General features: G+C 38.0%; 1 long non-coding RNA gene across 1 annotated transcript; it reads right to left on the minus strand.

Moving 5' to 3' along the window:
* Positions 1-4,829: 4,829 nt before the first annotated feature.
* Positions 4,830-9,489, minus strand: LOC129771878 (uncharacterized). The gene is made up of 3 exons (XR_008742493.1): positions 8,312-9,489; positions 5,022-5,256; positions 4,830-4,960 (listed from the first exon to the last, which is right to left on the minus strand). It is a non-coding gene; the product is annotated as an uncharacterized LOC129771878 (long non-coding RNA).
* Between the last annotated feature and the right edge of the window lie 6,151 nt (positions 9,490-15,640).

Consider the following 15,640-nt stretch of genomic DNA (forward strand, 5'->3'; position numbering starts at 1 on the left):
ATTTACAGTCCGATATCAGTGCAATTGCTACGGCAGCAATTTCAATACTCGCATCGTCATCCAGTTTCCTAACGTTTTTGATAGTAAATAAAAACAATAAACATTCGATCCACATACTCACCGATTGTTTTGGACCGATTGCATTGAATCGAACATTCACTTCACCGTGTAGCAGCACATTCGTCACAACATTTGTCGATTCATCGAGTCAAATGTTTGAGTCCAACATTCGAGTGAAACGTTGGACGAATCGTGTAGCGCCCGCATAACCATCGAGCGTCCAATATTCGGGGGTGTTCGTAGCATCGTCTGGCGCCGGCTTTCCTCATGATCATGAAGAATCTCAACTGGAAACGAAACATTTAAAGTATGCAGGGGAATCGTTAGCAGTGGTATGGAATTATCTAGTGATCGACGGATATTCCCTTAAAGCAGAATATATTGAGTTCGCAAACTCCAAGATCGATGAAGCGCAGTTAGTACGACATTAAGTCGAGTGGTTTGCTCGTCACGTAAGGACATTCCAGGGCCTTTTGCAAGTAGTGAAATGTAACGATAGGAACTGCTGTATTGAACCAAGGAGTAGTGTAAATCAACATCAATTTATATCAGTCCATGTTCCACTCAGCTCAGCCAGATGGGTTAAAAGCACCAATCCCAACTAATGTCGTCATTCATCTTCCGTCTATGTTTGTTCAAAATTCTATGAACAAGTTGAATGTTATTCCGATGTCACTACTTGCATATACGGAACATCCGTAGGAAAATTTGATTGAGTCTTAGTCTTTTTTCGGAAGAGGTGGCAAAAAGGATAGTTTAGGATGCCAATGAAAATGATCATCTCGAATTGTCATATGGAATCTCGTGTAAAATGTTGATTTATACGATAAAATATCCAATGCAAAATATTAGTTCGATTGGACTTCATTACTAGTGTCGCAAACGTTGAAATTTAGGTTTCTTGAAAACCGAAAATCACAGGAAATCGAGGTTTTTTAAAAAAAAAGTTGGATGTCGAATGTCTTTAACACCTTCGTCGCCCAGAGCAATTCGGTCGAGTTTCTTGCGGGGCCCAAATTCAACTGTCGGTGCGCTAGAGAAAAAAGCGGGCAACGATAATAATGAACTCGGGTTCGATTCAGGACTACTGTTCTGTTGAATCCGAATGAAATCAACCGGCTGCAGATTAGAAAACTTATAAAAATAAATTTTCAGTCAATTATACAGTGTTGGAAATAAGTTTTATAACAACAGCAGAGATAAAGGCGTGCTTTTTCAGATTTCAGATCAATCGGTCAACGGAAAGGAGGTTAAATTTCTATTGATGTGGGACAACCCTGCAGATAAACATATTTACAGTAGGTAATGCTAAATAAATAATAAAAATATGATGCTAAATAAAGTATAGTATAAAAACTATATTTTTAGGTTTTTGATTTTTTGATTATTCTACATAATCCATATTTACATTTGAGTGCCCATTCTATCAAATTCCGTTTAAAAATCCTATTCAAATTGAGCGAGAAAAGTGTCACCCACATCTGGGTGACGGGGCCTCCCTGGAAATACACCCGTCATCCAGATCTGGGAGATATTATACGTATGGTTTAGAGTAATATTACTTGCGTAATTTTTATTAGTACTTGGTTGAGATTTCTATGCCAAATAACACGCCTTGAATGCATTCTGAGTGGCAATCTCTAGAATACGCGTGATCAAAATGCAAGTCGGAGGAAATTTATTTGACAGAAAAATTCCCCGACCAGAACGGGAATCGAACCCGAACACCCAGCATGTTAGGTTGGGTCGACGTTTCGTGCAATTATAAGACATTTTGCATCAAAAAATTTTTAAAAAACACCAACTCCGATGATTTTTCGGTTTTCAAAAAACTCTAATTTTAACGTCTGCGGCACTAGTAAATGAAGTCCGATTGAACTGATATTATGCATTGGGTATTTTATCGTGTAAATCAACATTTTCTACGAGGTTCCATATGAAAATTCGAGATGATCATTTTCATTGGCATTCTAAACTATCCTTTTTGCCTACTTTTCCGAAAAAGACTAAGACTAAGACTCAATCAAATGTTCTTATGGATGTTCCGTATATGCAAGTAGTAACATCGGAATAACTTTCTACATGTTCATAGAATTTTGAACAAACATAGACGGAAAATGAAAATGAAGGAAGTTTACATTGTCACCCAAAACCATACGTTTATCCTCCTATTCCGAAAAGAAGACTATGTCCTAGAGAGTCTGCAGCATCAATTAGAACTTCTTCCAGCATGTCTGTGTAATATTTTGAGTTCATCTTGTACGAAACAAAAACAATTGTTAGGTTACCGTTATAACAAAATGCGCTCCAAACCATAACCGATCCTCCTTCGAAATTCCGACCCATTCTGGTCTGAGTACGATTACACAAATCATGCCAATAATATTGAAAGCCATCTGGACCACCCAAATTTAATTTCTTCTCGTCGCTTAAAACACCGTTTTGGCATTTTGTACCAAACGAGATATGGTTCCGCGCACATCCTTCTCCAATTATTTTATGATGTTCGGTTAAACGAGGTTTTGGTTGTCTTTTCCTCCAAACAGCAAACTCACTTTTCTGCAAAATCTGATCTACATGGCTTGCAGTTGCGGGAAGCTGTAGTTCGACATTTATTTCGAAAGAATTCATGTTCTGTCCGGTTGCTTTTCGAAGAATTTCTTTACGATCCCGTTTTGAGATGACCGGAGCGTCGTTCTTTGCCATAATCATCATCAAGTTTCACAAAATTGTTAATAACAGACAGTGAATGATCGATTTTGGAGGACGAAGATAGGAAGTATGCCTGGTATATCAGTCAGTTACTCAAATGGTACAACATTGAATGTGTCAACAAATAACGTTGAAAGAGGATATACAAAAACTAATTACATATTTCCAAAAAATATTTTTCGCATTATAAAAATAAAACAGAACATTTTATGGACTAAAATGTTTAATTTTTTCTTAGATTTCTTCATATATCAGAAATAGTAGTCTAATGTCTACTATATTTGGACTTAAGAACAACTTCATGGAAGTTTGTCTCTTGTCAGCTTTACTATTACTTTTTCACAATTAGTGTGTTGAACACTTCATTCGTCTATATCTAAGACACAAGCGGAAAACTTTTCGTCTCAATCTAGATCATACAGAGACAATCAAATTTATTTTTTAAGTACATTTTACATGAAAAAAAACTTGCAACGTTTTTCCCAAGCACTGTAAAATGTTTCTCCGTCAAAGGAACAAAAGATTCTGTGACTCTGACTTTGTTCATTTACGTTTTTGGTCGACGTAACGAGAAGTAACATTGAATTGAAATAAAGTTTTAAACACCCCAATAATACTAAAATTTCAGTTTCTGCCTTTATGATTTTGAACGCTAGTAGTGATCTAAGAAAAAAAACTAGTTCCTTAATTTCATCTGCTTATTTTTACTTTCAATAACGACACTTTTCCTATGTAGATTTTCACAGATTTAAAAATCTTCCCACCTTTCATTTTACATCTCGGTAGTAGATGGAAATTGGTTGCCAATTAGAATACAGAAAAATGTCAAAAGAGATCCAATAATCAGGAGAGGAAGTCGATATTTTGGCAGGAACTGAAATTTCAGTATTACTAAGATAATTTAAACTAGTTATAATTTCCCAGCAAACATTAAATCGCATAACAAGCGTATATATAACATCATATGCCCTAAAATTTGGTTGGCATATAATGCGCCTAACTGGCATATTCATGCAAAAGTGGAGGCCATATACATACATGGCAAATGCTTACCGAATTTGTTTGGATGAATATGCAACTTTGACCGGCTATAATAGCGATTATGTTGGAATTGAATTGCGATCTAATATGGATATATTCATGAATTGTCAAAGCACCAAATACGACTTTTGCCATACTTATATACGATTTATTACAGACATAGAAAAAAACAAATGGCGCAAAATATTTTCGTGAAATGTTTATTACAACTTCACGAATCGCCATTTTTATATATGAGTATTTATGTTCGTAGAAATAATAATTGTTTGATTGACTTGTGTTGGGAGTGGAATATGAATGTTTAAAATGCCACAGATTGATGTTTGGTGAAAACTGCTTCGATGTGGGTTCGAACTCCGGTCGTCTGGATTATCATCCACCAGCTATCTCGGGCGGCTATCTGAAATTTAATTCAACAGCGGTTAAAACTTTCGAGTGCATCAGCATTTCAATGACATTTCAATATGATGTAATATGTTCTATATTAGGATTTATTATTATTTACTGTTTCATGATTTTCTTCAGCATGCAACACGATTTACTAAAGTACTGAATCGATTTAAATTATACGCTTATACGACACACAATCTGCATCAGCGTAATATACGCATATGATGCGGATTAAATATATTTTACGACAATGTACATCACAAAATTGATGTTTATTATACCGAATTGCGACTTAATTTGATAATGATATATAAAATCGAGTTTTTGCATTTTATGCGATTTCAAATATACACGATACATACTTTGATTGGTATTATATGCGATTATGATTTATTCGGATTTCTTGTAAGACTTGGCACGTGCAAAATTATACGATTTAATGTTTGCTGGGTCAGTTGTACATCCCGCTAAAATTTATTATTGTTTGAGTTTTCGGACGTTATAAAACAATTTTCTTTTATTAAAACAAAAATACAAATTACTCGAATTACAACATTTATTCCATTCGAGTTCAAACAAAAGGCAAAAAAATCAGGATCGATGAATTAATTAAATGAACATACTTCGGCTATCTTGCCACCTGAATCTGGTCTTTATTGAACACTTTACGAGGCACTGTGGTTCTACGAACTGCTTGCTCAGCTGATTGAATTTCGACTTCCAATACAGAGATTTCTTTCGCCACATTTCGTACAATCTGTAATTAGAATATTCTGAATGTACCAATCAGGATTGAATCATACAAACAGAAAAACTACCTTTGATATTTGGCACAACATTTTCGTGTTTTCACTTTTCCCCGGACCGATGGGTAGAGTTTCGCAAAGCTTCTAGATGTTTTCGGAATTTCACACTGAAATTCTGCGATGTTGTCGCCACTCCATGGATTAGGATCTTCCCGGATGAAATCCGCGTAGTTATGAATACAGTATTATTTGGTTGATATTTTTGATAAATTAGTTCAATATGCTTTTAAGCTTTCTACTCTGGTACCTATTTGATTGAAAACATAAAAAAATCATCAAATAAAATGCTTTTCAAACGAAACGAATAAAAATCAAACTTCGGACACTAAATCAATTTTCGGACAGTTTGAATTCAAATTTCGGACACTTTATTTTGTAATTTTTTGAACGAAAATTACATTACACTTGATTATATATTATAGTCAACTGCGAAACACTTACTAAGCAATCACAGTAAATTGTTACGATGATGAGAACTGATGAAACACAGGAGAAATTAAAATAGGCTTCTCAGTTTAAGAGTACGTTTTAGGGAATCATATTCCGGTCTGCACAACGACAAGCGAGTACAAAAGTACTCTACACCAAAGCATATCCCCGACTTACATGTATTTGCAAGTCGGATTCCCCCAGGCACATTGATTTTGAAGTTCGTGCAAGGGAAACACAGCTCGGTGGGAACAAAAATACCCCCGACTTGCATGTAGATTTGCAAAGCGGATTTCCACATGTACATCGATTTTCAAGTCTGTGTTGGGGAAACCGTAAATCGGGCCAATCAAAACTTGGCAGTTAGGGCGTTTAAATAACGCTTTTACAAATTACAGTTATTCAATTGTTCATTTGATGAAAAATAATTTTATATTAATTGTGATAGACGCGTAGAAATATTTCCTATCAATTGATGCAAACATCTCTCCGATCTGTTAAGAAATGTTCGAGTTATAAGCATTCGAAATACGGGTAGGGTTAGCACACAAATCGGCAGAACAAATGTATGGGAAAAAACGAAGTTTTTCCAGTTTTCATGAATTTAAACCGTTTAGAGATTAGCGAAATGTATGAAATGTATGTGAAATGTATCAAACAAATATTAGAGAATTTCCGATTCGATTAGTATGCAAATCATGAAAATAGTTATTAACGTAAACTTTATTTCATAAAAACGTGACCTGTTTCCTGATTTGGCACCGTTCCTGAAAGACGTAGTTCTACGCCAAAAAAATCGATTTGCATTCACTAGTTGCGTGAAAACACCTCAAATCAGAAAAACCAACATCATTTACCTTCATCTTCTGTAGGAGCATTGTACCACTGCGACCATTAGTTCGATCTATTGTAATGATCATTTACCTAATTATCTCAAAACTTACCGAGGTTCCCGTGCACTCAAAGAGACTCAAAAAAGTGTCTCTGCTCCCCAAGTCTGCATATTTGTTCGTTTTTCACGCCCCAAACAATCGAGTATCTTTGCAACTTTCTTGAAATGATAACAGTTGATCCCAGCCGTGCTCTGGTAGTAGGTAGAAACCACCTGTAGATCGCATTGTCATTTTTTTGCTCCATAAAACCATTGCAGCGTGACGAAGTAAACATTGTTGAAACATGTCCGTGTATCGGAATGAATCTGTGCACCCACAAAGATGATTGGAAATGCCTTATTCCCTTATTGGATTGCCTTATTCCCTTATTGCCATGATAGTTACTATTATTATCATAGGTCGCCACGTGATAGTACAGGCTGCATTAGTAATTATTACTTTGATAATGTCATAAACACGTGACGACATGTAAACGCAAAATAAGCATGCAGGCCTGCTTATGTTGGCGTTGAATTCGTCTGGAAATAAAACACAAAACACATAGATGCGAAACTCATAACATCTTTAAAATTTGCGTGTAAATGGATCGAAAAAAGAGTGAAAGTAAACTGGTTTTAGTATGACATTTTATCTAAAGACATAAATAAGACGAAAAAGTTTTCATAAAATAGGTCAATCGCTCGCAGTTTCTGTTTTGGCGGAAGCAATAATGCGCAAAGTCTCAGTATCATGTCGATGGAGTGTGCAAAAAACGAATCAATGTTTCACTTTTCATCTGGGTTGTCTTGAGGTTGAGAACTTATTTCAAATTCCCTCTATGGGTCAAAACTCGGGCAACGCAAGCTTCACACGAGAGTTGCTGTCTCGTAATTGATAGTAACTAGACAGAGAGAGAAAAAAAAACTTTGGCGGTCAATGTCATGATCATGTAATTGCATTGAGATAAAAACGACAACGCTGACTATGCTTAAACGAATGGGCTCCGTAAGGTTCAACTTTCGCACAACGATACATGACTTGCTGCCAGCTAAACCGGCTTAACTTGGAACAATAAGAGGGAACTTCTCACCGGCGCCAATGTGTTCCCCTCGGGGTGCCACCATTCATCTCCAACAGTAGAAATTAAGTTTCGCGCGCGGATCAAAGAGACAAAACCAACCACGCGCCTCAGTCTAGCTTCGGCCGCAGTGTTGTTCGGACGCGGTAAGCACCCGGGAGGTTCTCCAGGAAGTTCCTGAGAAAAACAATACGGAAAACATGAGCGCCCTGCGTCGTGTGCTAAAGTTTTTGTTAGGCGCTTTCTCCGTCATTGGTGGCATTGCTAGTGGCAGAGTCTTTGGAGCAGGGAGTGGAATAATGTCGTTCGGAACAATACATTCTACCGTCATGATGATGGAATGAGCCCAACTGTACCATTTTTGTGTTGGTTTGTTCGAACTTGTGCCGCAGGACACGGTTGTTAGCTGAGTTAACTGGACGAGCCGGCACCTCGTTCGATTTAAGAGATAACTGTGGAAGCGGCATTTGAAAATTCAATCGACAGGAAATCAGTCTGAACACGCAAAATTTGTTAGAAAGTAAATAAAGAATTTTTATCTAAATTAAAGCTATTGTAATTAGAAAAATGTTTAAATCATAAGGAATAAAGATTATTTACAAAAGTTTTTCAAACTATCTATTGCTGGTTTCATAATCTGCTAGGTTCATATAAACACAATCCCACACAGGTATGCAACAGACGGTGAACTCAGGTTGTAGTTGCAGCAGAGCATAGCGATAAGATATGTAAATATCACTGATTTTGCCTTTCTAGAAGTAGGTTGAAATACGACAGTTGATAGCCGACTCTTCACACTACTCGAGTTATCGTAAAATTCCAACAAAGTGTCTTCCATTTTATATTGATACAACTTCTAATGTGTGATTGTCTACTGTCTTTACCCGGTCTCACGCGTCTCAACATTGAAAAGGTACACTCACCTTCTCTGGATACTTTCGGTTTGATGACTGTCGATTTCGGAGAGTCATCCCTTGATGGAGAGAGAGAGTGGAGGATCAGACTTCAGCTGCATTACCATGCTACTAACATGAGTCTTCGGCCAGGTGACATATGGAGCGTTGACCTTTACAAAGCGTCTCCTCTCGCCGAAGAATATCGATGGGCTCAGGACGGTACCGGAGTGGTTCTGACGGGAGGGGCATTTCTTGCTTATGGCCAGACCAGAAGGTAATTAAAGGTCCTTAATGGGTTAGGTGTAGTGGTGGTCCACTAAGCCGAAGGATGTGCCGGTCAATCGGAAGTACGTCGATGACGATGTACCGGTTGCAAACACAACGTTAACGTTCAACAATAAATTATGAATATATTGTGACAATGTGGAACAAGAAAGACAATTGTGCATACGATACCGTTCGGTTTAGGTATTAAATTTTCACATCATAATGCGTTCAGCAACGGCCAGTACAGCACAGGTCTACAATGTTGCTTTAGGAATGGTAGCAGCCGCTTTTCCAGGCACTTCTGAACGTAGATCTCTTGATTGATAGTTTCCGTAGTGATGAAAATGCCGCTTTGTAGACCATATATGCATGGCCTGCCCGACGGGAACTTATCGGGAATTTCGATAGTTTGATGATTTTGAAAATTTCGGCCACCTTCCCTTTTCTTGATGCGGTATAAAACTCCTATCCCGGAAGCTGCTTGAAATTCGCCTTCACATTAGTTTCGTTGTCCATGACGACACAGTCGAACTTTATGAGTAGATTCATTTACAGCATTCGGGACCGCTGCTTTGCAGACGTGTTTTGTTTGTAATCTCGGTTCGTCACTTTCATCTTCTTAAACGTCGATTACCCGTTTCTTGGTCCGCTTCAGTTTTATGGGACACATTGAACTAGTCAACGACGTCCCGAATGGAGAGGTTAGAATTCCGTTTATATTTCGCCGCCATCTTCTTCGTCGTTGCTCCCACGTCCGGTTTACGATTGCTGCCGCTTCCAGGCTTCCTGGCGGTAGACAGATGCTCCTTGAACACTTTTAAAACGTTTGTCAAGATCTATTTGGCCACATCCAGCAATTTTACCACCTTTACGTGCGAGAGCGTCGGATTGCTGCGCGAGCAACATTTTGACATACTGCTCTTCTTTCTCTTAAAACCACCTTGCTCCAACTGAGCGAACGCAAACAAAGGCTCTCAGGCAAACAAAGAATAAGAATCCGTTTTCTTTTTATTATTTCAGGTATTACCTCAGAACGCATCAAACTGTTGCATTGAGTTGTATTGAAATAACGCTTTAGTGGAACATTCGGTGGCCCTGAAAACGCCATGTTTTTCTAGAATAGATTTATTCTGGTTTTCACGAGAACAAGTTGGTCATATGTCGAAGTTTTTGGCTTTGTTGTCAAGGTACGTAATGCATGTGTCTAGAAGAGAACTGTATTCACCACAGACGATTACATCTCGATTACATCTTTACCATCACCACCTTTACCTCACTGTGTACTTGATCGATAACACGGTAGCGGTGGGAGACAATTGTGAAAAATTGATGACGATATTGGTGCTGATCCTAAACTACTGCATCTTGCGCTGTGCATTACTTCCCGATTAGAAAATGACGGAGCGGAGCAGTGAAATTTACCCAAATTGACTGGCTGTAGAATCACACAGAAGTGAGGCTTGCGATGCGATGTTTCGCTTCTCTTTAGACTCCCTTTGGGCTGAGCAAAACCGTTATATGTGCCAGTAGCATTAGGAAAGAAAAGCTCGCTGGCTTGTGCGTACGTTGGTTTCGTTGTCTTATTTTTCATATTCCCCTTGGATAGAATGATATGCACCTATTCACGTTTGTTTTCGCAGTATCATTAATGTATTCCTAGTTGCCCCATTTGACCGGTACAATTCAAGGGCACAAATTAGCCCAAACGAGAGATTGACCGCATTTAGATAATGCTTGACATTTTATAATTATTCAATTGTTTATCTAAGAAAATATTTTGTTTATTGTGATAAATACGTAGAAATAATTTAATGTAATTTCGAAATATCTTTTTTCTGTTCAGTGTTTTTTCTTATATATTCAGTGTTTAAATTATCATTCAAATTGTAACTGAAAATTGTACTGAGTAAGTAGAAAACAATTTTAAAAAATGGATCACTCTCAACGTATAAAAAGTGGATATAAAACTGCTTCGAAGTCATTTGCTTTGGTAAGAAAAGTTTCTCAAAGGTATTTTTCAAACGATATGTTCAATAAAACAGATGAGATACGTTTATTTTAAACAGACGAATAACATATGTGATGTGATGCAGAAATTTTACTAAAGAAAAAAATTAAAAAATCTCATTACCATGCTATTAGTGTAAAGTGACCAGATGGTCAGAGGTCTAACGCGGGACACAAAAACAAAACGTTATGTATATACGTTATGTGAACATAAACCATAGTCTGGCCAGTATTATTTCATAGTTCAGTATTATTTCTTTCTGAGTATCGGCACTCAGTTGTGATTTTTCGGTGGTTCAGATTTTGTTTACGCCCGAAAATCACTCGCTCAATGAGAGCATTTACGCCTGGCAAGCACGATTCAAATTCTACAATTTTCGTCAACTTACCGAATGGAATGCTCGAAAATTCCAATTCATTTTTCATCGATTTTAGTGTTAACGTATGCATTAAAAAAAAGGAATAATTTCGGATGGTGATGAAAGATAATTTATAGGAACAAATTTTCTTTAAATCTTACGTGTATTAACTCTGCAACAAAAATGATTCAATGATGTTGAGTCACAGCAGCAGCACTGTCAAGCAACTTGATGATTTTTCCATACTGCAAGCTCCACCCCACAGCGAAGGAGTTGGACATCCTGAGGCACTTTGTGTCCGCCAGATATAGCCGATCTGGCATTTACAATATCTTTGCCCCTCCTTAAGCCGGGATATCGAAGCAACCATTTTTATGCGGAAGCGTCAGACGAGACCGGCCGTATCTGAGCAGTAGGCAATCGCCCAGAAGGAGTGCTGGTGAAAAACTTCTTTTCGGCGAAAGAAGTGAAAAACTTCTTTTCGTACTCATAATGAAAGACGAGACGTACTTGATACTAGAATTCAACGAATGGCAAGGGACCGGGTACTTTACGTTCCCCAGGTAAGCGATGACGTCGAATATATCATTCACATCATGTTCTCGAAGAAGGTCCTTCTCTGACATACGTGAAGGCCGCTTTTCTTTCGAGTCATATCGTGAACGGGGAGATATATAATACGAAGTGCTTGCCGGAGTCGGGAAGGTGATGTGGTCTTTATGCCGAACCTGGGATCAGCCCATTATGCCAAAAGATCACTGGAGGATGGATCGGCTGGAGATAAACATTATCGCGAAGACTACCAACCTTCCCAACATTCCCCAGCTGCGCCCGATAGAGAACTTTTGGGCGAATGGTCAAAATAGAAAGACAGACGACCATCAAAGCCACGAAAAGGTATAATAACACGCCGATGTACATCTTTTCATCGGCCATGGTTCAGGTTCCGGCCAACTTCCGTAAGACCGCTCAGCGCTTCATTTACGATACTTCATCAAACAACTCCTCCTCTTCCTGTCGAGTATACACTAGTTCTTCCGGCTTGTTTAAAACGTTAAGCCCTGACCGAGGTAGGGGACTAAAGATAATTTTTTTGTCTGACTCACGTTGGTCCCTGCGGATCAATAGGGGACTTTTATAAAAATCATTTTCAAGATGACACTCTCTAAACAAAAAGCCTAATGTCGGTGCGATGAAACCAGCTCGACGTATTAATCTTTGGATGCATTAGAAGCGCTCTTGAACAGTCTGCCAAATAAAAGTTTTTTTGAGGTTCATCCATTTAAGAAAATCAACATGATCAAATTGTGATATTGAAATATATTGATATCGCGGGACATTTTCGATTCTTTTGCCAAATGTGGGACGTTTCGCGGGACGGAATCTTACGCGGGACATTTTGTTGAAATGCGGGACTGTCCCGCGTAACGGACGTCTGGTCAGTTTATATTAGTGATACGAGAGAAACAATATAACGGAATTAATAAGGAAAAGGAAGAACACAAAAAAGTTAAACTAGGCCTCATCAGAACCACATAACCCGATTGCATAAAGCAGGCGTTGCGAGTTCATAATTCGTCTCTGTCGTCTCCCTTAACCCTCGAGGGTTAATTTTTGAATTGGATGTTGACGGCGTTCTCATCCGTATCTTGCCAAACTGTGCGATGAATTTCATCATAATTGTTTTCACAACAACATGCATTGATGTCCACTAGATGTATTGCTTAAATATGCACCTCTATTTCCAAACCATTCAACCAAGACATTCGTTGGAAGGCTACTGTCATTGCGCGTCTTTTTCAGTATATGTCAAAAAGTTGAAGCGCAAACATGTTTTTTTTGCCATTTCGAATATGTCGAATTTCGTACCAACGAGAGTGGTTTTGCGAGGAGTATTACTCTATTACTTCAATATGAAGAAAAAGCTGCGGAAAGTCATCGCATTTTGGTGGACCATGGTGACCTTGCTCCAACTGAGCGAACGTGTCAGACGTGGTTTGCACGGTTTAAAGTGGTAATTTTGACTTGGAAGACGAAGAACGTTCCGGACCGCCAAAAAGGTTTGAACGTTTTTTCACGTGCGAACAACTGCTCCAACTGCATAAAAGAAAGGGTTTCTTGCATCGTCGGGCGCGCGGAATATTCACGGCCAGAAGGTTATTGTGTCTATTTGGTGGGACCAGCTGGGTGTGGTGTACCATGAGCTGCTAAAACCGAATGAAATCATTGAGCCGTGCACTGAAGGAAAAACGGCCACAATACGAGCAAAGACACGATAAAGTTATTTTGCAGCACGACAATGCCGGTTAAAACATACTTGGAAACGCTGAAATGAGAGGTCCTATCCCACCCGCTGTATTCTCCAGATATTGCTCCGTCCGATTACTACCTTTTTCGATCGATGCAACATGGCCTGGTTGACCAGCACTTCTCCAATTTAGATGAAGTCAAAAATTGGATCAATCCGTGGTTAGCCGACAAACCGGCCGATTATTTCCGCAAAGGGATCCTTGAATTGCCAGAAAGATGAGAAAAAGTCGTGACTAGCAATGGGCAATACTTTGAATATTAAATTTGTAACCATTTTCGCAGAATAAAGCAACAATTTTTGAAAAAAACGGAGAAACTTACCGGTACTCCTATTATATTAATCTGTTCTCTCTCTTGTGTTGGGGATTAGTTGTTGGCTATTAGTCGTCATCTACCGAAGGGCCTCAACTAAGGGTATCCGAAAAGATGAAGTAATTGCCTGATGCTTCTTGGAAATAAACCTCAATATTCTTCTTCTTGGATGGCACTAACGTTCCCAGTGGAGCGTAACTTTTATTAGTAGTACTTAGTTGAGATTTTTAGGCCGGATAACACGCCTTGAACGTATTCTGGAGTGGCAAGCTCTTGAATATACACATAACCACAGTGCAAGTCGGAAGAAACGTCTTCGACGAAAAATCTCCCGGCCAAAACGGGAATCGAACCCGAACCCCCGGCAACCACTCAACCACGGGAGCACAAATAATCCTCAATACGAAGTTGAATTCTGCCAGCTCAGCAACATGAACGAAATTTGCTTCCTGCGAGATGAATTATTCAGTTATATCAATTCAATTGGCAAAATAAAACTTATAATTTGATTTTTCGATAAACACATGAACACTAATAGCTTTTATATGCGTTTACCTTCCTGTGTCTAAATTGAAAGACCCTACATGAAGTATTATATTTATTCAATTTATTTAAGGTCGAAAAATGAAGTGATTTCCCATAAGCATAAGAAAATGAATTGACCCTCTTTAGAAGCTTCTTTGGATGCATGATGCATGAGAACTTCTTGAATGCTTGTCTTATTAAAAATCAACCTTCACGTGAATTTAGTTAAACAAATATGTACATATGAGTGAACTGAGCAATTGCTGATTGAAGATTATCTTACATAGAGATTCGAGCTCTATATTATTTAATCAAGCGAATTGAGCATGATCAATATTTTTTCATCAACATAAAGTAATACGCATGTCTAGCATTACCTTTCTATCTTTCGTCTCGTTATAGACGATTCAAATGACATTGACTGGGAATTTGGTCATAAGGTTATACAAGCCAATTGTTACAACATAATCAAACTAAGAAAATCGACAATTGTGTCTGCTTACAAACGTTACACAAGAATGTGGCCATATCAGGAGTAAGTTAACACCAAGCTTTTAACCACAAGTCAGACAATAACGATATGAATACCAGTTGTATCCATTCAACGTTTCCCAATATTGTCTTGAGATATGATATTAAGATATAAGGAACATAAATCTCCACCTCTGGACTGGTAAGTGCAATCTCTTTTCACATAAAATTAGATGATGAGATGTGAGATGGGTATCGTATGTTATCACTGTACCAAAATTATTAATGATTATCTTCATATTCATATTGATAATCATTCAATTTTGCCATGTTGTGGAGATTCTGGCTTTGGTGTTCCCTAGAATAGGCAAATTTACTATTTTGGAGCCTCTTCAGTAGAATTTAAAATACTTAACCGATGTAGCGCTAAGAAAATGCCGTTGTCTTGATTGCACTTTAATGATACTTCTCATGTCACGGACTGTTTCTTGCATGTTTAATAACTCATTTTCTCTATTGCATTAGCAATTCAGTTTGAAAGATTTGAGTTTCTCCGGCCGAAGAAACTTTTCTCATTTCATGCTACATGGAGAATGAGGGAAGGCTGACCGAGCAAGAATTCACGTTGGTTCATATTCCATTTAGCAGACGATACAACACTGGTGTAGAGCAATGAGCCATAGAATAATGAACAAGATTGACACCAGATATACAGTGGTAGACATTCGTTTAGCCGCATCCTATTTTTCCTCAATATTTTTAAAAATAAGTCAATTCTTTGTACAGTTTTGCTCATTAAAGACGATTATTGTTTATTTTCATCGAATTCATTCTAAAAAAAAGTATAAATTCACTTTTTGTTTTCTAAGTATATCAAATATGTGGAATCAGGGTGGACATTCGTTTAGCCGCATCCTAAAATTTCAATAAAAGAAAATTTTTGCGACAAATTTCGAGTCCAATCGGTAGCTAATATTTAGTATGTCCACCTCCATTTCGGATCACTTTGAAAACTCGATTTGGCATCGAGTCAGACAGCTTTTAAAGTGTTGCCATATTGATTATAGCCCAACACTCCTGAATTACTGCCTTGAGACTAGAAATG

Source organism: Toxorhynchites rutilus, chromosome 2 (assembly GCF_029784135.1).
Source record: "Toxorhynchites rutilus septentrionalis strain SRP chromosome 2, ASM2978413v1, whole genome shotgun sequence".
In the NCBI taxonomy this organism is placed as follows: Eukaryota; Metazoa; Arthropoda; class Insecta; order Diptera; family Culicidae; genus Toxorhynchites; species Toxorhynchites rutilus.